We start from the raw sequence: 24,158 nt of genomic DNA, 5'->3' as shown, positions 1-24,158 counted from the left end.
GGAACTGCCTTTAATTTCCTCACAGATTGTAAGACACATCAGTGGCAGGAAACTTATTTTGCACATGACACCATTTTTTCTAAACAACGTTTTTTAAAACAAAATTTATACTACTAGGATGTCTTTTGCTAGCAACATACTTTATATATAAAATTATAGATACAAAATAAAAAAAGGTTGTTTCAAAACAGATCACTGTAAAAAATAGGTCATGTTGGAACTAAAAAGGAGTGGGCATCTGTATTAAGTCCATACAAATGAATATGATTTACATGCTGCTCCCTTTATGATCCTCATCCTATCATGGACCGCATTGTACCGCAGCCTTCTGGTTCAAACGGTTCCTATCAAAAAATGAAGAAATATATGAAATAGAAGGTTCAAGGGGATTTAGCAAAAAATACTACTGTTTCCTCGTGGAAACGTTGTCCTACTGGTCCATGTTGTGAGTATGGTGTTGCATTTAATCCAATGAATATGGGGTGTTGTTTCATGGACAAAGCATGTTTTTCTTTTCCTGCTGAAACCCTTTAACCCCATAGCGCAATAAGACGTACCCTTACGTCTTACTGCGCATGGGGGAGTATGAAGAGGGCTCACGGGCTGAGCCCTCTTCATACTCACCGGGCATTTGCTTCATAATGAAGCAAATGCCCGTCGCTAACACCCGCGATCGGTGCTTGCACCGATCGCGGGTGTTAACCCTTTGATCGCCGCCGGCAAAGCTGCCGGCGGCATTAAAGAGCCGGCGGCGCGTGGGCGCCGCCATCTTGGCTCCGATCGTCACTCCCCGTGACGTCACCGGGGAGCGGCGATCCGTTGCCATGACAGCCTCGGATCACACAATGATCCGAGGCTATCATGTTTTAGGCCATCTATTATAATGTGCGATCTGCACATTGTAATAGATGGTATGCAAAATCCCCATATACTGCCATACTGTAGTATGGCAGTATATGGTAGGATCAATCAGACAACCTAGGGTTAAAGTACCCTAGGGAGTCTGAAAAATAGTGAAAAAAAAAAATAAAAAAAAGTAAAAAAAAAAAAATTATATTAAAAAAACATAAAAATTCAAATCACCCCCCTTTCCCTAGAACTGATATAAATATAAATAAACCGTAAAAATCATAAACACATTAGGTATCGCCGCGTCTGAAAATGCCCGATCTATCAAAATATAATAACCGTTTTTCACTGCGTTTAACCCCGTAGCGGAAAATAGCGCCCGAAGTCGCAAATGGCATTTTTTTGCCATTTTGAAAAATAGAAAAAATTCTATAAAAAGTGATCAAAAGGTCGCACAGTCCTAAAAATAGAAGCATTGAAAACGTCATCAGAAGTCGCAAAAAATGACACCACTCACAGCTCCATACACCGAAGTATGAAAAAGTTATTAGCGCAAGAACACGGCAAAATGAAGAATTTTTTTTCTGTACAGGAGGTTTTAATTTTTGTAAATGTATGAAAACATTATAAAACCTATACAAATTTGGTATCCCCGTGATCGTATTGACCTAATGAATGAAATAGACCTGTCATTTGGGGCGCACAGTGTAAGCTGTAAAAACCAAGCCCACAAGAAATGGCGCAAATGTGTTTTTTCATCATTTTCACTGCATTTAGAATTTTTTTCCCGCTTCCCAGTACACGGCATGGAATATTTAATACCATCACTACGAAGTGCAATTTGTTACGCAGAAAATAAGCCATCACATAGCTCTGTACACGGAAAAATAAAAAAGTTATAGATTTTTGAAGGTGGGGAGTGAAAAATAAAAACGCAAAAACGAAAAAGGGCCTGGTCCTTAAGGGGTTAAATATAAGTCTCTGTCAATCATTACCGTATTTAAGAATATCTATTTAAATACATACAAAATTGGCAACTTAAATGTTATAAACATGTATACAAGACATTTAATGGGTAATTCTTATGTGAAACATGTGACCCTAGAACCCTACATTGCTTACAGTACATATATGGCAGCATGTCCAACAGTATTGCCACAGAATACCTCCCCTCCCCCAACCAGGCCCCAGCTCCCTCTGCACGCGCTCACTCCAATAAACAGCCACTGTTTCACGCTTAATTGGGAATGAAACTAATGAGATATTTATGACCCTTGGGTAGCTTTTCCCACGTACTTAACATACTAAAACCCACTTAAAATAAGCTAAGTTTGCAGCCCCTTTAAAATTATATTTCTAATATAACTGCTTTCCTGTGAAATGCTAAAGGAAACAAGAACACCACTTTCTGGATCTTATCTTTTCATATAAACAGTGCATTATTATGTGAAAGTCTCACACACTGTTATGTTTTTACTTTCAGAATAAAAAGCAGCTGCTGTGCTCCGGGCAGCGTAATTATTAGCATAAGGGAGGACAGGACGGTCGATAGCATCTGAGCCTACTATAGGTAAGGAGGATCTCTGGAGTACAGGTATAGGGGGATACAGCTATATGTGTATGCATTACTCATATATATTATATGAGCTAATTATTTCTAGTTATTTGTCTATCCCATATATTTTTTTTTACATAGTTTTGGGACTTTTACTTGTTTTTTAGTATTTATGATCAATGTGATCCTTTTTTCGGAATTGCACCAAGCTAGACTGCTTTATTTTTCTGATCTAATTTAAAGCAAGTGGCTATGGCTATACACTGAGACTACTTCAATTTAGTATTTATTGGTATTTTTTTTAAAAGTTACATCATTTTTGATAAACTTAGTTCAAATGTACTTTCTCAGCCAGAACATGTTTGTGTGAATCCAGCCTAAGGTCAATATTTTATACTTTGACCGTTTGAAACAGTCCTTAGTCGGTATTAACATCTATGTCATGCATTATGGATATGGTGCGTTTTTTGGCCATGAAACACCCAAAATTGTGGCAAAAATGCAATTCAGCATGTAAAAAAAAAATCTAATGATAGTCCCTATAAAAGTTGACTCTAAACTAGGCCAAGGTGCTGCACCAAATACACAATATAACGTGTGCTGAAATAAATTGTAAGATGGAAAAAAGTTAAAAAAAAACAGGGCGAGGACACATTTGCAAGTTCTTTCATGTAATTTTGATGCCAAAACCAAATGTGAATTATAAGGCCCCTTCCACACTTGCGTTGCAGATCATGTCAGAGTTTGATCAGGGTGCGATCAGGGTTTGGTCAGTGAAAAACTGACATTTTGCATCAGAGTTCAATCAGTTTTCAGTCAGAGTTTGTTCAGTGTCTCAGTTTTTCATGCACGTTTCCAATGCATTTTAAATGCGTTTTTCATGTGCAGATAACGCACGTGAAAAGGACTCAGGACTGTGGTCTGTCTTTTCTATGGCAATTGATGCGTGAAAAACGCATTGCACTTGCAAGTGTCTCAGAGTGCTATGCATTTTTGATGCATCTCCATAGACTTGTATGGTGCACGTGACTTGCAAAAGTAGAGCATGCCGAGATTTCAACGTGCGTTAAAAAAAATGTGCGTGTGTGCGTGAAAAAAAATGCAAGTCTGAAAAAACCCATTGATTACAATGGGTCAGAGTGCAATGCAAGTTCCACACTTCAAAAGCATGTGCAGGACACACGCGTGAAAAACACAACTGAGAAAGGGGCCTAAAGGACAGAGGAAACTTCTCAATTTTCATTTTACTCATAGTTTTGTGTTGCATCAAAATCATGTTCTTGCATCCTTAACATACCTCCCAACCTTCCCAAATCTGGGGCGATAGTCCTCTTTGCACTGTGCCTCTGCTGCAGCTGTGCTCTGCAGAGGCCAACAGGCACAATGATATGACATCAACCTGCCTGCTGGTGTCAGAAAGGCAGGAAGCAGAAATAGAGGAGAAGAGAGGACTGCTGCGGGGGAAAGGGGAAAGGTGGGTATGCAGCAACAAGGAGGATCTGGGGGTGCTCAATATGAGGGGGAGCCAGGGGCCTCAAAATAAGGGAGCCACAATATGATTGGGGGAAGGGGGATACAATATGAGAGGGAATCACAATGTGAGAATGTGATGGGGGACACTAAGGGGTTAATATACTCTGTGGGTGTGGAGTAAGAGGCAGAGCAAATGGTGGGGTTTAGATGATAAAAATTTCCTTTCACCTCCGCGATATGTTGGGCGCTATGTATTCATGATATGAATAAACCACTATATGATTCTTAACATATTAAACTGTACATTCGTGAAAGAAGAAATGCAAGAAATAAAAAAATAGGCTTGTCCAAATATGTAAATCTCTGTTTTCGATTACTCTATTCCATAAACTGTTTTGTTTACATTGAGGGAAAACATATATAAAGTAAATCACTAATTCTGAATTGTTTGGCATGTCTCATTAAATTACTGTAACTAAAACCACAAGAGTTTGTTTTACATACATTCAGGTTAAAATTGTTGTCATCTCAATATTTCTTTATACCTTCCTGAAGTTTACCTTAAGTTTAAAACCCCCTAGCAAGAATATTTTATCCTTGATATGTATACAGATAGGTTCAGGCATGTAAATCAATTGTTATTAGCCATTTAAATCAACTAATTCTGCCTCTAACTCTTTGGAATAAATGGCTGTAAAAGTGTCACCTGGAACAGAGGACCATTCAGTATTTTGCCTTGGACTTACACAGGGAAACAATGTATAAAGCGGGTTAAGGTTAATGAGACCATAGGGAGAATATAGTTACCAGTTGTGTTTTTGCACATTACAAAATCGACTAAAAGTGACATCCATGAAGGCGATACACACTTAAACATTGTTGCTATTCATCTCTGATGTTTCTTGATACCTACTGGAAAAAACAGGACATCTCCCAGACTCTGAAGGAGGAAAAACCCCACAACTGTTAATATGGCGAGAGCATTCGGACACTGGTCCTTTGGCAGGGACAGAATATATTCAAATATCAGAGATTTTTGGGGCTATCAGTTTCTGATCCGAGGCTACACATTGGGAAATGGAGGGAAGAACCAAGTTTCGGTGTTTCCTTTCAAGAAAATCGGACACTAGTCAGACTAGCGTAACCCCAAAGCGTACAGTAACACCAATAGATTTTTCCTCCCACCTGAAAGTGTTGCTCTATTTGAGAATATAATTCAAACACTTAGTGAAGAGTGTAATATAAATTTAATTTGTCCTTTTATTTGCTGTACTTACTGTAGTGAAAATATTGGAGCTTTTTTCAAATGTACCATATCTTTAATTTTACACCGTACACTCTTCAATTCCAAAAGTCATATGATAAATTACACCCAATTCTATCCCCAATCCCTAATTATAATGTCAATGTAATTACTAGGATTCGATCACACCCACTCACATCAGATATAGACACACTGCAAATTGCCTTAAGTATTGTTTGCTGAGAATTAGAAGTGAGAGGTTTAGATGATCATTCCTGCTGTCACCTTTAACAATATTTAATAAATTGATCAGCCTCATGGGTTTAAAAAACTAAAGTCTTCTTATGTTGGTATAAATGTTGTTTTACACTGTCAGTGTATATGTTTGTATGTGTTTATATATGTATTATCTATCTGTATCATTGTACATATACCGTATATACTCGAGTATAAGCCGACCCGAGTATAAGCCGAGACCCCTAATTTTACCACCAAAAACTGGGAAACCTATTGACTCAAGTATAAGCCGAGGGTGGGAAATGGATTGGTCACAGACCCCCCCCCCCCAGTATATAGCCAGCCAGCCCCCAATAGTATACATCCTGCCCCCAGTAGTATACAGCCACCCCAGCCTGCCCCCAGTAGTATACAGCCATCCCACCCTGCCCCCAGTAGTATACAGCCACCTTAGCCTGCCCCCAGTAGTAAACAGCCTGCCCCCAGTAGTATACAGCACTGCCCAGCCTGCCCCCAGTAGTATACAGCACTGCCCAGCTTGCCCCCAGTAGTATACAGCACTGCCCAGCTTGGCCCCAGTAGTATACAGCACTGCCCAGCTTGGCCCCAGTAGTATACAGCACTGCCCAGCTTGCCCCCAGTAGTATACAGCACTACCCAGCCTGCCCCCAGTAGTATACAGCACTGCCCAGCTTGCCCCCCGTAGTATACAGCACTGCCCAGCCTGCCCCCAGTAGTATACAGCGCTGCCCAGCCTGTCCCCAGTAGTATACAGCACTGCCCAGCCTGTCCCCAGTAGTATACAGCACTGCCCAACCTGTCCCCAGTACTATACAGCACTGCCCAGCCTGTCCCCAGTAGTATACAGCACTGCCCAACCTGTCCCCAGTAGTATACAGCACTGCCCAGCCTGCCCCCAGTAGTATACAGCACTGCCCAGCCTGCCCCCAGTAGTATACAGCACTGCCCAGCCTGCCCCCAGTAGTATACGGCCCAGCTCAGCCTGCCCCCAGTAGTATACAGCCCAGCCCAGCCTGCCCCCAGTAGTATACAGCCCAGCCCAGCCTGCCCCCAGTAGTATACAGCCCAGCCCAGCATTAAAAAAAAAAAAAAACAACTTCTATACTCACCCTCCGGTGGCCCCGATCTGCAGCACTGCTCCCCCGTTATCTGCGTGGGTCCTCTTCTGGCTTCCGTGCCCGTCTCCTGTACATCGCGCTGGGCGCCGCCATTGCTCTCTCCCGGCGCCCGGGAGAGAGCAATGGCGGCGCCCAGCGCGATAGACAGAAGACGTGTATAAGCCGAGCCACATTTTTTGTGCTGAAAAACTCGGCTTATACACAAGTATATACGGTATGTGGTGAGATTAATTTCCCCTTCAGATTATTAAAGTCTATGGGGCATACTTATCATAGGCCGGCGCTTGTGCCTAGGCTTCTGCCTATTGATGTATCCGGACATGCTGCTGTGCAGCGTTTATTCTACGCCAGCTGGCGGCAGCAAGTGCGCCAAAGCGGGGACAGTAATGCCCCACACTGGCCCACTCCCAGCCGGCCGCGCCCTCCGCTTAGGTTCTGTGAACTATTGACCTACATGTGGCTTACAGCACGGCCTAAACCTGCAAGTACATGTGCTCTGGAGCAAATCACCCATTCTGCTGATCTTATGGATAGCAGATAAATCCAGTGGATAGGGGATAAATATTAATCTTCACCACTTCACTGTTTTACTGCACGTGTTTAAACAGAAGGCAAAAACATTGCTCACTGCACATATCCACAGCACTGAGACCATGGAAGCAGGATATGCTGTATACAAGTGATGAGAGTACATTTTCCAAACAGGACATCATGCTAAGTGAAAGAAGATACTGTATGTATTTCAGGAGAGTTGCATAAACTACCAGTCAACAGGTCCAAAGGAGACCAAACTGTGGTGAACAGGTCTATTTGGGTATGTAGGGTTGCAGAGAGATATCGTACTCTATAGATCGCATTATCTCTAATTCAGGCTAAAACATCAAAAGGCGGCAACTTACTTCCAGAAAAGTGAAATATAGGGTTTAGTGGCTGACAAAATGTGGAGGAATGGTTTAGCTCCACTTTTGCTCAGTCCTTGTGGGGGATGGGGTATACACCCGGAAGGTACAGTAGATGTGGTATATGGAGGAATCATCTTTTCTAAAATGTTTGCTCTTACTGTTGTGCTGTCTGTCTAATTTATCCAAATTTTGTATGCTGTTGTAAAATTTGTCTAATTTGTCAGGAGTCTGGATGCTATTTTTGGATCAGCGCCTACGTGTTAAAATACATATTTCCGTGTCATTTGTTACAATATTTTTTTCTGTAATAACAAAATAAAATAATATTGCCACTTCAGTAATGTAATATAAATCATATTAAGTCACCAACACTCACAATATACATAGGACTGTCTCCAACCTAGATTCACCAACCTCCTGTTGAGTATGCAGACTAAGATGGGATAAATGACATAAAAATGCACTAAAGAATAAGATTTTTTTAGAGTCCTATGTGGCTACAGTATATTGATTTTCCATACAGAAGACTGAAGTATTTCCTGTGGATGTTGATTGTCGTTAGTAAGGTGACATACAATTAGTGACAGATATATTTGCCAGCATTGTCATTGTGTGGAAAATGAGTGCGGAGCTGATGAAAGGTTTCCTATTTATGTAAAAACTAAGTGATTGTGCTCACGTTATTTTCACACTTTGGAATAACATGATGCATGAAATTACTGATGTGATTTACTCATTATGTACATTATTTCTCCTAATGAACCATTTTACTCCAATTAGTGTTGTTGGGCCTGGGAACAAATCACATATTTACAATCAGATTTGCAAAAGACCAGTACCATCCACATTTGTATAGAGCGGGAAGGAAACAAAAGTATCTTTGAGGCCTCAAGCACAGAACTGTATATGGCGCCCATGAGCTCTGGGTCGGCTCCAGCTTTCAGTGGGCCCCTGGACAACAGAGCCTCAGTAGGCCCCTTAGCAGTGAACACTTGTGTGGCTGCATTACAAAATTCTGAAATGAAAAGTCTCCTTTTCCTTAAACTATTCCATAGTTTTTCATCCAAAACAGCCCTCTCATGGTTATAGATTTAATTCATTAGATACAGCCCCCCTCACCCACAGCATAAGGTCTGAGGGTCATTAATTGCTTTTTTGTATAGGATTTGCTTACCAATGTACAGTTGTACTTGGTGTGACCCAGGAAAAAGGTTCTGTTTGTATACAGATGAACTTAAACTTGCTTATAAGGTACTCAGGTAAATAAAGTTGTAAATTGTATTCCATGTTTTGGGTTTTGTTATACTGTGTAATAATTGTGTTGAGCTATTCACATGACTGTTTTTTCATGTATGTTTTTTCTAAGATGATTCCGGAGAAACAGCTGTTTTGCATTGTAGTTGTTACCAACCATCCATTTTATTTTGCAGACATGAAAACAAACTAATGAGATATCGAGGGCTTCTTTGGGAATATAAAGTAGATAAGTTGGTTTGAATACGCCCTTAGACAGGGGACAGGTGGAGTGGATTGGATGCAGGATATCCACAATGCAATTGCAATTAGCAATTTTAGGCTCCTTTCACACTTGCGTTGCAGATCACATGCGATCTGCATCAGGGTGCGATCAGGGTTTGGTCAATGAAACACTGACATTTTTCATCAGAGATCAATCAGTTTTCAGTTTTTTCGTGCGTAACTTGCAAAAGTAGAGCATGCTGAGATTTAAACGTGCGTGAAAAAGAATGAAAGTCTGAAAAAACCCATTGATTACAATGGGTCAGAGTGCAATGCAAGTTCTGCACGACAAAAGCACGCACTAAACACGCACCTGAAAAACGCAAGTGTGAAATGGGCCTTAGACTTGTGTGTCCATTTCACAACTGTTTGCAGTCAATGAAGTGCCCATGCTTTTTTTCAGGTGTATATGTCATCCATTTTTTTCATGTCTGCAAAAATGAAAACAAATTGTTGGCAAAAAGATGGCAAAAAAAACCTGGTATCTCGCATAATCTGAGAAAATTACTGACCACATACCGAGGACATCCATGTGCTGTCCCTTGACTAGAAATGGGGTTATTTTTAGTTACACAGCAACTGCTATGACCAAACATCTCAATACAGGAAGACCTTTTTTTTCACTTCTTGGGAGTCCTGAATTGTGCCGGGCTACCATTTGTACTGGGTGGCTATAGTCCGTTGACTTTCGATTGCTTCGTGCACTGGACAGAGCAGGAGTGTGGACACAGGAGAGGGCTTTGGTTGAACTGATCTACAGCTGGCAGGTAAATGTTGTTTTTCGATCGAGAACAATGGGTAATCATATTACACGTGAAAATGATAAATAGCATACGGACATGAAAAACGCAAGTCTGAAAGCACCGTAACCCACAGTTATTTATACTAACAGCATAATAGATGAGATTTTTACAAACCTGCAATGCAAGGATTGAACTGTTGCTTAGAAAAACCTGATTTAAGCTATCTTCTGCCACTGTTGAAATTGCTGCACACATTTCTGCAGCGAAAGTACCATCTGTTCTTTGGCCAATTTGAAGATGACTTAGGCCAAGGCCAAATAGAGCAAAACACAGATTCTGCTCCTCCAAGTTGCTAAACAAAAATACTTACTTCATGCTGTGTTGGCTGCAGCACCCCTGTGGATTTCCCTTCAGGCTGAATTATATGGGTGTGGGTCATTTGCTATTTTGCAGGTCTAAACCAACAGTGCAAGTCACCATGTAATACATTTTTTTATTTTATCATGTTGGATGCTGGTACATTTCAGCTTCTTACCTGCATTAGTTTTGCCCTGTGTGTACTTGGCCTAAGTTTCTGATCCTTACTTACTCATAACAATAGGATACTATGATCAAAGTACCATAGTTTTTGGTCTGATATTCTGTGACATTTGAAGGAAAGTGAATTATTAGGAATACAATCTCACACAAACATAAACAGACACCAAAATGTGTGCAAAAGGAAACTAGTAAAAAAACTAGTTTTTTTTTACTAGTAAGAGTGTACTGTAGACATATTACAGAATATTTAAAACAGACACCAGAAGCCACCCCATGTAAACAACACATGCACAAGCAAGTAAACATCTGACAGATCAATCACTCTTCTGCACTGCAAGTGCACTTCTTTTTGCCCTTTGAAGAAAGCCATATTTGAACTCACAATGCACTTTCCTGAAGGCTGTGGAAGTTTATCAACAGGAATGCCAGGGGTTACTTCCTTACCATAAGCAGATCATGAGATAAAATACAAACACAGGTCCAGGTATCAGGAAGCCTGCTCATTAGCATACAGAGTGAGATATGGTGACAAATCTCAGCAGCCGTCAATCACCCCAGACACATCACTATCTCATCTCTTAAGGTTTCATCACTTGTCCCCATCAATGCTTCAAATGCCCTCAATGAATAAACAAGCAGAGCAGTGATCTAGCATTGGATGGAATTTCACTAGTTCCTCTGGCAAAGCCAAGAATGTGAAGACCACACAAGCCACACATACATGTAAACATAGCAAAGGTCTGTCAAGCACAGAATGGATTTCTCTTTGTCCTTTTTAATAACACAACATAATACAAAAACTATAAAAGAAATCAGCACCAGATTGTAAAGAAAATCCATTGACCAGCACAAAGCTAATGAGTTCAGTGACCTGGCCCCTCTTTATTTTCGGTCCATTGTGTTTTTTTAAAAGGGTTGGCAAGGGTAAAAAACACTACAATTCCATCTGTTGTTTTTGCCAGCAGTCTTTATTGTATTGACTTTAGTCTAATCTGATGGCTATAAATTCCCATGGTAGGAGAACACTAGATCAGCTAGTGACCTCTGTTCTCAAAATCAGACAAAAAGACCAGTCCCACCAGACACCATGAGCCGGCCACTGTACTGTCGACTGACTCTTCTGTGACAACTATTGTAGAGCCTGTGACCCTGTAATAGAGGGCTTTCGTTTCAGGGAACGGTATTGAGGTTGTGCAATAAAATGCAGTTTTTTTCACACGCTGAAAAGTCTCTATCTTTTGGTTTGAAAAGATGACTGTTCTTGTAAACAAGGTTAGGCCTACTTAAGTATGAAGATCACAGGGTTAATGTACATTGTGTGTATGATCCCAAAGAAATACCATATATTCCGGCGTATAAGAAGACTTTTGAACACTGAAAAATCTTCTGTCTGGTCTGGGGTCGTCTTATACGCCGGTAATGTTTCTCACCTTTCCCGCGATCCACCGAAGCTCCGCTGCCGGTCAGTCAGAGGCCCGCACCTGACCCCTGCGCTGCACTGATAACTCGGCGCAGCACAGTGGGCAGATGTTGTGAATTGTGACAGCCGCGGGCCTGCCTGTTACAGCTCACGGACTGTTCTGCATCTGGTCCGTGCGCTGGATCAGGGAGGGCCCGGAGCTGTCATAATTCAAAATTAGAACGGGCCCCCGAACTGCCCCCATCCCACCCACCTCACACTACTTACCCGCCGTCGACACCCATCACTTTTGCTGACGCAGGCTATGTGACGCGTCTGCCTGCGCCGGGTCTGCTGAGGTCTATGACCCGGCACCTGACCTGCAGACACGTCATCAGCCGTCGCCTGCGCCGGATCCCCTATTGAGAGGCAGCAAGAAGAGGAGCGGGATAAGGTAAGAATTATGTTTTTTATTTAGCTTAAATATATAGGGCCCTGTTTGGTGGTGGGGGACATTATTTATGGCTACTGGGGGTGCAGGACAGTAATTATAGCTACTGGGGGGGGCATTAATTAGGGCTACTGGGGGGCAGGACAGTAATTATAGCTACTGGGGGGCAGGGCATTAATTATAGCTACTGGGGGGCAGGACATTAATTATAGCTTCTGGGGGGGGGCAGGACATTAATTATGGCTACTGGGGGGGGCAGGACATTAATTATGGCTTCTAGGAGGGGGGCATAATTTTAATTTTTACCAGTGTATGCGTTGGAAAAGGGGTAGTCTTATACTGCGAATTATATCTTAAACTCTATATTTTAACAGGAAAGTAGGGGGGTCGTCTTATACACCAGGTCGTCTTATCCGCCGGAATATATGGTACTTAGGATGATGTGCAAGAAGACACTGTTATAACAAAATAGAAAGTAACCCATAAGTGGACGTTAAGCCATTTCCATGTAGCTCCTTCTGTGGACTGGTGTGTTCATTGGACTTATGTTAACAGGCAGAAAGGTTTCATGCTGGGTGAGGAGCAGCTGTAAATCCATAGTGGACACAAGTGTTGTCTGTCTGAGACACATATATCTTGCAGAAGAGATATATTTAGACTTTATCTTGTTCACATGTTCTCTTGCTAAATAAAGTTTCTCTTTCATCTGTTCTATATTTATGAAGTTGAGTAAAACAACAGCTAAATGGTGTTTTCTTGACTTTTTTGACTGGCGGTGATAGTCATATAATCTGATATCTTAAAGGAAAATAAAACAGTAAAAAAATTGGTATGCTAGGAGGAACTTAAACAGACAAAATATGAAGACATGGTAACGACCGGTCAAATATTGATTCAAAATCCACCTTCAAACACCTTTCTAACTCTTTTTTTGTATGACTTGGTGGCAAAAGACCTTGTGTGATCTAATATTGTTTGGAATGGAATACTAAGGTGTAGTTCTTGATCATTCTATTGGTGCATGCCAGCTTTTAGAGCTACCTACATCTAGGGAACTATGAGGAGAAGGCTCTAAGAACTCACTTACAGCTTCTAAGTCACAAGACTGATGAAACAGTTTTTTGCCTTTTTTCAGAAAACAATGGAATCTGCTATCAGGGATACTTCAGTTAATGAATTCATGATGGTAGATTTCCTTTCCCAGGAAAATGATATTGGAAGTACAAGAGGATTCTGCATGTGCTGGAGGAAAGCAGTCATTTACCATAGGTGTATTTCTTATTTTGAAACAGTTTTTATTAAGTACAGTAGCAATATAAGCAAAAATATCAATCATATGACAGTAGTGCATATTGTAAATCCAGAAATTACTTGTAACATACATTGCATAAAACAACTAACATATCGTAAAGTCAAGAAATATCACAAAGTGGTAACATAGGTGATATGAAAAAGTCTATGCCTAAGAGACTCCCCAGCGTAGACTTACTGTGGAGGGGACGATTAGATACTGAAGGTGTGCCAGATCAAGCTTGCTACATGTATTGTCATTTCCTTGCTTACCTTGAACAAACAAGTTATGCTCCTAGCCTATCAACCCACGGAGGAGTGGATTTAATCATGATGCTATGGCTTTTGTCCACCATTTACAGTTGCAGTTCAGGAGGGAAATGGGGCTGTAGCTGCCGCAGAGTTTGGTAACTTTTCCATCCTTGGAAAAAAGAGTATCTAATTGAACCAACACTTTAGATATGTACCCAATGAGATGATTTTTCCTGCTATTTTAAATTTATGGGACTCTCAAAGCCCGGATCGTGGGGCAAAACATACAAACTCTTTGCAGATATTGACCCTGGGACTTGAACCCAGGTACTTAGTGCTGCAAGGCTATAATGGTACCCACTGAGCCACCATGCTGATATGTACCATCAGGGGTTGAAAAGTAGGTGTATTCTTTAGAATTGGGATAGTGTGTGTGCCTGATATCAATGGGCTCAAGGTCTGCTAAAGCTCTAGAGATCCGAACTAGTTTTTACTAGAGGTGATACCAGGGTTTGTCAAATCTAATGAAGGTTGTAGTGCCACATTCAAATCTCCTCCTAGCAATAATATTCCATTCATAAACATTTTGAGTTTACTAATGGGCTGGGCAACCCACAAAAACTGGTCTGAGTTAGGTGCTTAGGCATTGGCAATGGTTATCTCTGATCCATTTTGCCCTTTCATAAAAAGGTACCTTCTTCTCTGGATCTGATATCTCAGATAGAAGGTTGAAGGGAATTCACTTATTCATAGCAATGCTCATTCCTCTTGAGGCTTTGGAAAAAGGCTGTTGTAGGAATTGTTTGGCTCAAAATGGGTTTCGTGGAGCAGTAGTATTCCAGCTTTATGTTTTTTAAAGGACATCTACCACCAGGTTGAAGGATTGTAAGCCAAGCACACAAATATAATGTTGTGTGCCCCCTCAAGCAGGATCTGCTCTTCTTTTAGCTTCTTATGCCCACTTTTTTTTTTAAAGTATTTGTTAACACCCTGTGTTAATGGAGCCCAGAGCCCCTCAGGCTCATTTGCATTGTTTTTACTTAAATGCATACATTTTAAATACTTACATTTGCTTAAATACAAGGGAATAAATAGCTAGAAGAAGATTGGATCCTGCCATAGGGGGCACATACCAGTATGTAATTGTGCTTGGTTTACAATCCTCCATCCTGGTGGTAGATGTTCTTTAATTATTCTCAATACTTGGCTCCCTTTTTGTGGGGTACCCAGACTTTGTTCCATGGCGGAAGCGTAGGTAGGGGAGGCAGCTGGAGGTCTCGATTGAATGGAAGTCATGATGGAAGCTCCAATGGCGCTATCTCCAGTAGGTGCCACTCTGTAGTCAAATCTGCAGGCCTATGGATGTCTTCTTGTTTTGTATTTTTCATAACCCAAAAGGGTAGAGCCATTGAAAAGGCATAATGGACGGTCTAAGTGCATCTAAGAGCGGCTTGAGGTTGCTAAGCTTTTGCTAAGTTTGCAGGGGCAATGATTTGAAATAGAATAACCGTTGATTCCTCATATTTGAGGTCCTCAGTTTCTCTGCCGCTTTTAAAATGTCAGCAGCCATAGTCTTTATAACTATGAAGAGCACATACCACATCTCTTGTTGGTTCATCCCGTCTAGGTTGAAAAAAGAAATGTCTATCAAGTTCTTCCTTGGTTGAACTTGATAGACATTTCTTTTTTTCAACCTTATAAATAGAGATGAGCGAGCACTAAAATGCTCGGCTACTCGTTATTCGAGACGAACTTTTCCCGATGCTCGAGTGCTCGTTTCGAGTAACGAGCCCCATTGAAGTCAATGGGAGACTCGAGCATTTTTCAAGGGGACCAAGGCTCTGCACAGGGAAGCTTGGCCAAACACCTGGGAACCTCAGAAAAGGATGGAAACACCACGGAAATGGACAGGAAACAGCAGGGGCAGCATGCATGGATGCCTCTGAGGCTGCTTAAATGCACCATTATGCCAAAATTATGGCCAACAGCATGGCCATGACAGAGTGACAGAATGAAGCTAGATAGCATCTAAAACATCCAATAATTGACCCTGACACTATAGGGGACGGCATGCAGAGGCAGCGGCAGCAGCGGAAGGCTAGAGAGTGGCATGGCGACATACCCTAAATGGACTCAGGCTTCAAACCAATGGGTAGCAGAGAGGAACCAAAGGAGGTGAGCAAGAAGCGCGCAAATAATATTGGTACATGATAAAAGTTTGCCAGTATATTTTGTGGATTACACAGCAGGGTGGCGACAAAGTTAACATGGAAGCCATGAAAACAATCCAAAATTCTGCCTGACACAGCTCGTTTGATAAGGGGACGATGTATGGAGGCAGTGAACTAGTAGTAGATTAAAGGTGCTGCAGTTAAAACTATGTTAGTTGGTTCTTGGCATGGAGCTGGCGCTCCGCTGCCAGGCGAGCTTTCGCCAATCCAAGCCCCTGTCTCTAGGCTACTCCCCAAACAGCACTTCTAAGAACCTTTCGGATAAGATCAAGTGTAGTAGCATTCTTATAAGTTTGGGATATGGCGGGTGAGGGGAATGTAAACAGATGCGCAAGAAGCGCTGAAATAATATCCGTAAATGAAAAAAGTTTTCCAGTATATTTTGTGGCTTACACAGCAGGGTGGCGACAAAGTTAACAAGTTTGATGTGGAATGCCCTGCAATAGCTCTTGGGCGGTGTGCCTTTTATCACCTAGGCTCAGCAGTTTGAGCACCGCCTGCTGTCGCTTAGCAACGGCACTGCTGCTGTGCCTAGAGCTACCGACTGATGGCGCCATGCCCACGGATGGTAATTAGGAGGAGGAGGAGGTGGAGGAGGGGTGGGAGGATTTGGAGGTATAGTAGGCCTTTGAGACCTGGAACGAGGTAGGCCCCGCAATCCTCTGCGTCGGCAGTATATGACCAGCCCCAGGGTCAGACTCGGTCCCAGCCTGCACCAAGTTAAGTGTAGTAGCGTTCTTATAAGTTTGGGATATGGCGGGTGAGGGGAATGTAAACAGATGCGCAAGAAGCGCATGATGCGCATGGAGCTGGCGCTCCGCTGCCAGGCGAGCTTTCGCCAATCCAAGCCCCTGTCTCTAGGCTACTCCCCAAACAGCACTTCTAAGAACCTTTTGTATAAGATCAAGTGTAGTAGCGTTCTTATAAGTTTAGGATATGGCGGGTGAGGGGAATGTAAACAGATGCGCAAGAAGCGCTGAAATAATATCCGTAAATGGTAAAAGTTTGCCAGTGTATTTTGTGGATAACACAGCAGGGTGGCGACAAAGTTAACAACTTTGATGTGGAATCCATGAAAACAACCCAAATTTCGGCCTGACAAACCTCGTTTGATAAAGGGACGATGTATGGAGGCAGCTATATGGACGACTTTTGGAGGTAGCAATGGAGACAACGTGTGGAGGCTGCTATGGAGACAATTCAATTTGGATAGTGCCTGTATGTGGCAGTCCAAAAAATTTTTCAAACCAGAGGAGCAGGTAGGTGGCCCTCCAGAAAAATGGAATAGATTGAGTGCCTGTATGTGGCAGTCCAAAAAAGTTTTTAAACCAGAGGAGCAGGTAGGTGGCCCTCCAGAAAAATGGAATAGATTGAGTGCCTGTATGTGGCAGTCCAAAAAAGTTTTTAAACCAGAGGAGCAGGTAGGTGGCCCTCCAGAAAAATGGAATAGATTGAGTGCCTGTATGTGGCAGTCCCAAAAAATTGTTTAAAACAGAGGACCGGAAAGGTGGCCCTCCAGAAAAATTGAATAGATTGAGTGCCTGTATGTGGCACTCCCAAAAATTGTTTAAAACAGAGGACCGTGTCGGTGGCCCTCCAGAAAAATTAAATGCATAAAGTACTATACCTAGAGCCAGTGGGCCCTGTCAAAAAACAGCCAGTTTCCTCTGCTTTACTGTAGAAAGAGGAGGAGAAGGAGGAAAATGAGGAGGAGGAGGAGTGGATAAATTATTCAGGTTGAGCTTCCTTCACCTGCTGGAGATTTGAAATTAGGAGAAATCCATGCTTTATTCATCTTGATAAGCGTCAGCCTGTCAGCGCTGTCAGTCGACAGGCGTGTACGCTTATCGGTGATGATGCCACCAGCTGCACTGAAAACCCGCTCTGACAAGACGCTAGCGGCAGGGCAGGCAAGAACCTCCAAGGCGTACAGCGCCAGTTCGTGCCACATGTCCAGCTTTGAAACCCAGTAGTTGTAGGGAGCTGTGTGATCATTTAGGACGATGGTATGGTCAGCTACGTACTCCCTCACCATCTTTCTGTAAAGATCAGCCCTACTCTGCCGAGACTGGGGACAGGTGACAGTGTCTTGCTGGGGTGACATAAAGCTGGCAAAAGCCTTGTAAAGCGTACCCTTGCCAGTGCTGGACAAGCTGCCTGCTCGCCTACTCTCCCTCGCTACTTGTCCCGCAGAACTACGCACTCTGCCGCTAGCGCTGTCAGAAGGGAAATACTGTTTCAGCTTGTGCACCAGGGCCTGCTGGTATTCATGCATTCTCACACTCCTTTCCTCTCCAGGGATGAGAGTGGAAAGATTTTGCTTGTACCGTGGGTCCAGGAGAGTGAACACCCAGTAATCGGTGCTGGAATAAATTCTTTGAACGCGAGGGTCACGGGATAGGCAGCCTAGCATGAAATCTGCCATATGCGCCAACGCGTAAGAATTCACTCCCCTCACTGGCCTGACTGTCCATTTCCTCCTCCTCCAACTCCTCCAACTCCTCTTCTTCTGCCCATACACGCTCAACAGTGTAGGACTCAACAATGGTCCCCTCTTGTGTCTCGCCAACATTCTCCTCCTCTTCCTCCTCATCCTCCTCCACCTCCTCCGATATGCGCTGAGAAACAGACCTAAGGGTGCTTTGGCTATCAACAAGGGAATCTTCTTCCCCTGTCTCTTGTGAGGAGCGCAAAGCTTCCGACTTCATGCTGACCAGAGAGTTTTTCAACAGGCCAAGCAGCGGGATGGTGAGGCTGATGATGGCGGCATCGCCACTGACCATCTGTGTTGACTCCTCAAAGTTACTCAGCACCTGACAGATATCAGACATCCACGTCCACTCCTCATTGTAGACTTGAGGAAGCTGACTGACCTGACTACCAGTTCTGGTGGAAGTTGACATCTGGCAGTCTGCTGGTAAACTCTGGATAACATGGTCAGTGTTGAATTCCACCTCGTGGGCACGTCGCACAACAGTCGGTGAGCGGGCAGTTGGAGGCGGCGCTGCGCTGCCCTGAGAGTGGCAGCATCTGTGCTGGACTTCCTGAAATGCGCACAGATGCGGCGCACCTTCGTGAGCAAATCAGACAGATTGGGGTATGTCTTGAGGAAACGCTGAACTATCAGATTTAACACATGGGCCAGGCATGGCACATGTGTCAGTCTGCCGAGTTGCAGAGCCGCCACCAGGTTACGGCCGTTGTCACACACAACCATGCCTGGCTTCAGGTTCAGCGGTGCCAGCCACAGATCAGTCTGCGCCGTGATGCCCTGTAATAGTTCTTGGGCGGTGTGCCTTTTATCGCCTAGGCTCAGCAGTTTGAGCACCGCCTGCTGTCGCTTAGCGATGGCACTGCTGCTGTGCCTAGAGCTACCAACTGATGGCGCCATGCCCACGGATGGTCGTTCGGAGGAGGGGGTGGGAGGAGGGGTGGGAGGAGGAGGAGGCATAGTAGGCCTCAAACACCTGGACCGAGGTAGGCCCCGCAATCCTCGGCGTCGGCAGTATATGACCAGCCGCAGGGTCACACTCGGTCCCAGCCTCCACCAAGTTAACCCAATGTGCCGTCAGAGATATATAGTGGCCCTGCCCGGCAGCACTCGTCCACGTGTCCGTGGTCAGGTGGACCTTGTCAGAAACGGCGTTGGTCAGGGCACGGATTATGTTGTCTGACACGTGCTGGTGCAGGGCTGGGACGGCACATCGGGAAAAGTAGTGGCGGCTGGGGACCGAATACCGAGGGGCGGCCGCCGCCATGAGGCTGCGAAAGGCCTCGGTCTCTACTAGCCTATAGGGCAGCATCTCCAGGCTTAGCAATCTGGAAATGTGCACATTAAGGGCTTGGGCGTGCGGGTGGGTTGCACTATATTTGCGTTTCCGCTCCAGCGTCTGGGGTATGGAGAGCTGAACGCTGGTGGATGCTGTGGAGGATCGTGGAGGTGACGATGGGGTTTTTGTGGCAGGGTCCTGGGCAGGGGGCTGACTATCAGCTGACACAGGGGAAGGAGCAGTGGTGTGCACGGCCGGAGGTGAACGCGCTTGTTGCCACTGAGTGGGGTGTTTAGCATTCATATGCCTGCGCATACTGGTGGTAGTTAAGCTAGTAGTGGTGGAACCCCTGCTGATCCTGGTTTGGCAAATGTGGCACACCACAGTCCGTCGGTCATCCGGTGTTTCCTTAAAGAACCTCCAGACTTCTGAAAATCTAGCCCTCGCCGCAGGAGCCCTCGCCACGGGAGCTTCACTAGTTGACACATTTGGCGCTGATGCACCAGCTCTGGCCCTGCCTCTCCGTCTGGCCCCACCACTGCCTCTTCCAACCTGTTCTGGTCGAGGACTCTCCTCCGTCTCAGAAGCACTGTGTTCACCCGGCCTCTCAACCCAGCTTGGGTCTGTCACCTCATCATCCTCCGATCCCTCAGTCTGCTCCCCCCTCGGACTTCCTGCCCTGACAACAACTTCCCCACTGTCTGACAACCGTGTCTCCTCATCGTCGGACACCTCTTTACACACTTCTTCCACTACGTCAACAAGGTCATCATCACCCACAGACTGCGACTGGTGGAAAACCTGGGCATCGGAAAATTGCTCATCAGCAACCGGACAAGTGGTTTGTGACTGTGGGAAGGGTCCAGAAAACAGTTCCTCAGAGTATGCCGGTTCAAATGGCAAATTTTGCTGGGAGGGGGCAGACTGGGGGGGAGGAGGCTGAGGTGCAGGAGCTGGAGGAGTGCCGATTTCGGTGACATGGGTGGACTGCGTGGAAGACTGACTGGTGGACAAATTGCTCGAAGCATTGTCGGCAATCCACGACATCACCTGTTCGCACTGTTCTGGCCTCAACAGTGCTCTACCACGAGTCCCAGTAACTTCAGACATGAACCTAGGGAGTGTAGCTCTGCGGCGTTCCCCTGCTCCCTCATAAGCAGGTGGTGTCTCACCCCGCCCAGGACCACGGCCTCTGACCCCTGCAGTAGTTGGACGCCCACGTCCCCGCCCTCGTCCTCTACCCCTAGCCCTCGGGTTAAACATTTTGAAAATGAGAGTTATAACTTGTATTTTTTTTTTACCTTTTTTTTTTTTTTTTTTGGGTTTTTTAGTTTTTAAAACCAAACGATGCTATCCTATTGCTATGGCTATTTTCTAGCCAAGTATTACAGCACACTACTATGCCAGATGAGATGACGCTGAGTTATGAAAAAAATAAACGTAAAATAAAAAAGGAAATGGCAGACTGTGCCTAGTTGAAATACAACCCCGGGCCCTAATAAATTTTCCCACTTCGGTCTTTGCGATGGATATGTGCGTCACTAAAACACAGTGGTCGCAAGTCTGACTCCAAATTGCTCCCAATTTGATAGTAGATGCACTGCAGCAAGTACAGCCACCAGCAGATCAACCAGAAATCAAATATATATAACGCTACTGTAGGCGTAATTAAGACGTTTGTATTCTCCTATGGCTATTTTCTAGCCAAGTATAACAGCACACTACTATGCCAGATGAGATGACGCTGAGTTATGAAAAAAATAAACGTAAAATAAAAAGAAACTGGCAGACTGTGCCTAATTGAAATACAACCCCGGGCCCTAATAAATTTTCCCACTTCGGTCTTTGCGATGGATATGTGCGTCACTAAAACACAGTGGTCGCAAGTCTGACTCCAAATTGCTCCCAATTTGATAGTAGATGCACTGCAGCAAGTACAGCCACCAGCAGATCAACCAGAAATCAAATATATATAACGCTACTGCAGGCGTAATTAAGACGTTTGTATTCTCCTATGGCTATTTTCTAGCCAAGTATTACAGCACACTACTATGCCAGATGAGATGACGCTGAGTTATGAAAAAAATAAACGTAAAATAAAAAGAAACTGGCAGACTGTGCCTAATTCTACTCAAACCCCTAATAAATTTTCCCACTTTGGTGTTTGAGGTGGATATGTGTGTCACTAAGAGCTAAACACAACGGTAGCAAGTCCCCCTGCTAATTCCTCACAATATGGTACTAGCTGCAAATAAAAAAAAAAAAAAAATTATAACGTTATTGTAGCCCTAAGAAGGGCTGTTGGGTTCTTTAAGAATCACTCCTGCCTAACAGTAAGCTAATAGAACACCCTAACGCTTTCCCTGAGCAGCAGCAGCTCTCTCCCTAGCGGCATCCAGACAGAGAATGATCCGAGCAGCACGGGCAGCGGCTAGTCTATCCCAGGGTCACCTGATCTGGCCAGCCAACCACTGCTATCTACGTGTAAGGGTACCACGTCATGCTGGGTGGAGTGCAGAGTCTCCTGGCTTGTGATTGGCTCTGTTTCTGGCCGCCAAAAAGCAAAACGGCGGGAGCTGCCATTTTCTCGAGCGGGCGAAATACTCGTCCGAGCAACGAGCAGTTACGAGTACGCTAATGCTCGATCGAGCATCAAGCTCGGACGAGTATGTTCGCTCATCTCTACTTATAAACTATGTAACTATTTAAGGAAGGAATTGGATGAGAAAGGGATTAAAGGGAAACAATTCTGTATTATAGCATAACCATCAAAGTTATTTAGATGGAATGTAGACCCTTCTTGAAGTTCTCTGCTGTCCTCGTGACTAGCGCCTGAGCCAGGCTATTCCACAGATTCACAGTTTTTACAAGCAAAGAGCCCTGGGGTTTACCACTTCTGGGGTGACCATTCTGAGTAGGAATCATTGACCACAACTCTCTGGATATGATCCTTGAGCCAGTTTTCAATCCAATTGCAAATGATTCCTTCAAAATCACTAGACCTTATTTTACCAATCAGGCATCTATGTGGGACAGTGTGAAATGCCTTTGCAAAGTCCAGTAATTATATTATCATAACCATGTTAGGAGCACATTTTACATGTATTCATTTTCGAAAAAGAATGCTGTTTTTAGTTATATATGTATATATATAAATTTACCATACACAATCAGAAAAGTATGAATTCCTGTCTTTACTGTGGAATATTGTGGATATTATATGAGGTGTTGCAACACATTATAAAGGAAATGTTCAGAATGATTAGTCTTTCTGCAATCTGTCTTCAAATATGCTCTTGTTCTTTTCCAGTACATGTGGCGTCAGTATCCGTTGCCAAACTGAAATTTCAAAGTTGTACTAAGAGTTGGGTTTCAATCTTATTATACGTGTCCTCCTAGTACCAAGATATCACTGATTTTACTTAGGTTCACATGCACATTGATCTGATTTATTAAATGCTGGATACGATGGATTTGAGATCTGCCAGTGTTGTCCTTATCTGCTCTGCGCTTTGCACTTGCCCCTGCCATTGGTTCCATTTACATAATTTGAAGGATGCTTCAAAGATTATAAGACGATAAACTTACAAACTTTAAAGTAGAATCTTGGTTCGCCTTTTTCTAGGTATAGCCAAAACATTGATGTAAAGAGTGTGTCTAAACCTATGTAACCTACTATTTGGTCAGTAACCTATGGGGCCTAACTTGAGGGAATAAAAAGGGTGTAGTTAAACCTATGCCCAGGAGCCTTAGGGGGGCCTATAGACTCTTGCTTCTCCAAACGAAGAAACCAGAACTATGCATTATACTGTAGTTTTAGGTGTCAGTACAGATTTTCATTAGGGCTCAGTTTCCACCTCTTTGACCTGTATGTAACAGAAATATTGGAAGACTTTGAAGATCAGGACTCATAGGAAAGGGGAGGGACTCTACAGTGTTTAGTGAAGAGATGTCACACACCAGGGCACCTGAGTATTCCAAGTCCATCTACAATCATGGAGTATAATCACAGTTCTTCTGCTTTTACCAACACACACAGCTCTCCAGGGATGTTTCCAAGCATTGTCTGCAGCTTTGTAAGGCCACAACTGCTGGTAGGCTCCAATTAATTGCCAACTAAGGATAAATAGTTTAAAAATTAACTTGTTTGACCCTTTCTTTCCCCTTAAAATAGGTGATGCCAGATGTGCCTGGCAGCTGCTTATCACTCCTTATTGAAATAATGTTTCTGCTTGGGGGAGACAGAGAACATAGATGTCAGGAGAACTGTTTGGTTAACATCTGTCTTGTAATGCTTGACAACTTTCTTCACTATGCTGGTGTTGTCTGGGAACACAGTTCTCTTATCATCTGTACTATGTACAGATGAATGTGTGGACAAGTTCTGAAGTTTTAAGATATGAGCACTGAAAAGCTGATGATCAAATATAATAATTATTGTCCTAAAAATACAAAAAAGCAAATAATTGTCAGCGGAAGAAAACAAGTTCACTATTTAGTATTTTCTTTATTTATTCTTTATTTTGTATTCCATAAACTTTTTTGAGATTAGTAAATGACAAAGTT

The 24,158-nt window shown here is 43.5% G+C and overlaps 1 long non-coding RNA gene across 1 annotated transcript in view; it reads left to right on the top strand.

Annotated features, from left to right (window-relative positions):
- Nucleotides 1-24,158, top strand: part of LOC140075334 (uncharacterized) — a 65,347-nt gene that overhangs the window by 24,957 nt on the left and 16,232 nt on the right. Inside the window, exon 2 of the long non-coding RNA XR_011849395.1 lies at nucleotides 2,333-2,419. This is a non-coding gene — a long non-coding RNA (uncharacterized lncRNA). The remainder of the gene's footprint in view (nucleotides 1-2,332; nucleotides 2,420-24,158) is intronic.

This window comes from Engystomops pustulosus, chromosome 1 (assembly GCF_040894005.1).
Source record: "Engystomops pustulosus chromosome 1, aEngPut4.maternal, whole genome shotgun sequence".
Classification (NCBI taxonomy): Eukaryota; Metazoa; Chordata; class Amphibia; order Anura; family Leptodactylidae; genus Engystomops; species Engystomops pustulosus.
The sequence above is the reverse complement of the archived record's forward strand: the minus strand, read 5'-3'. Positions and strand labels throughout refer to the sequence as shown.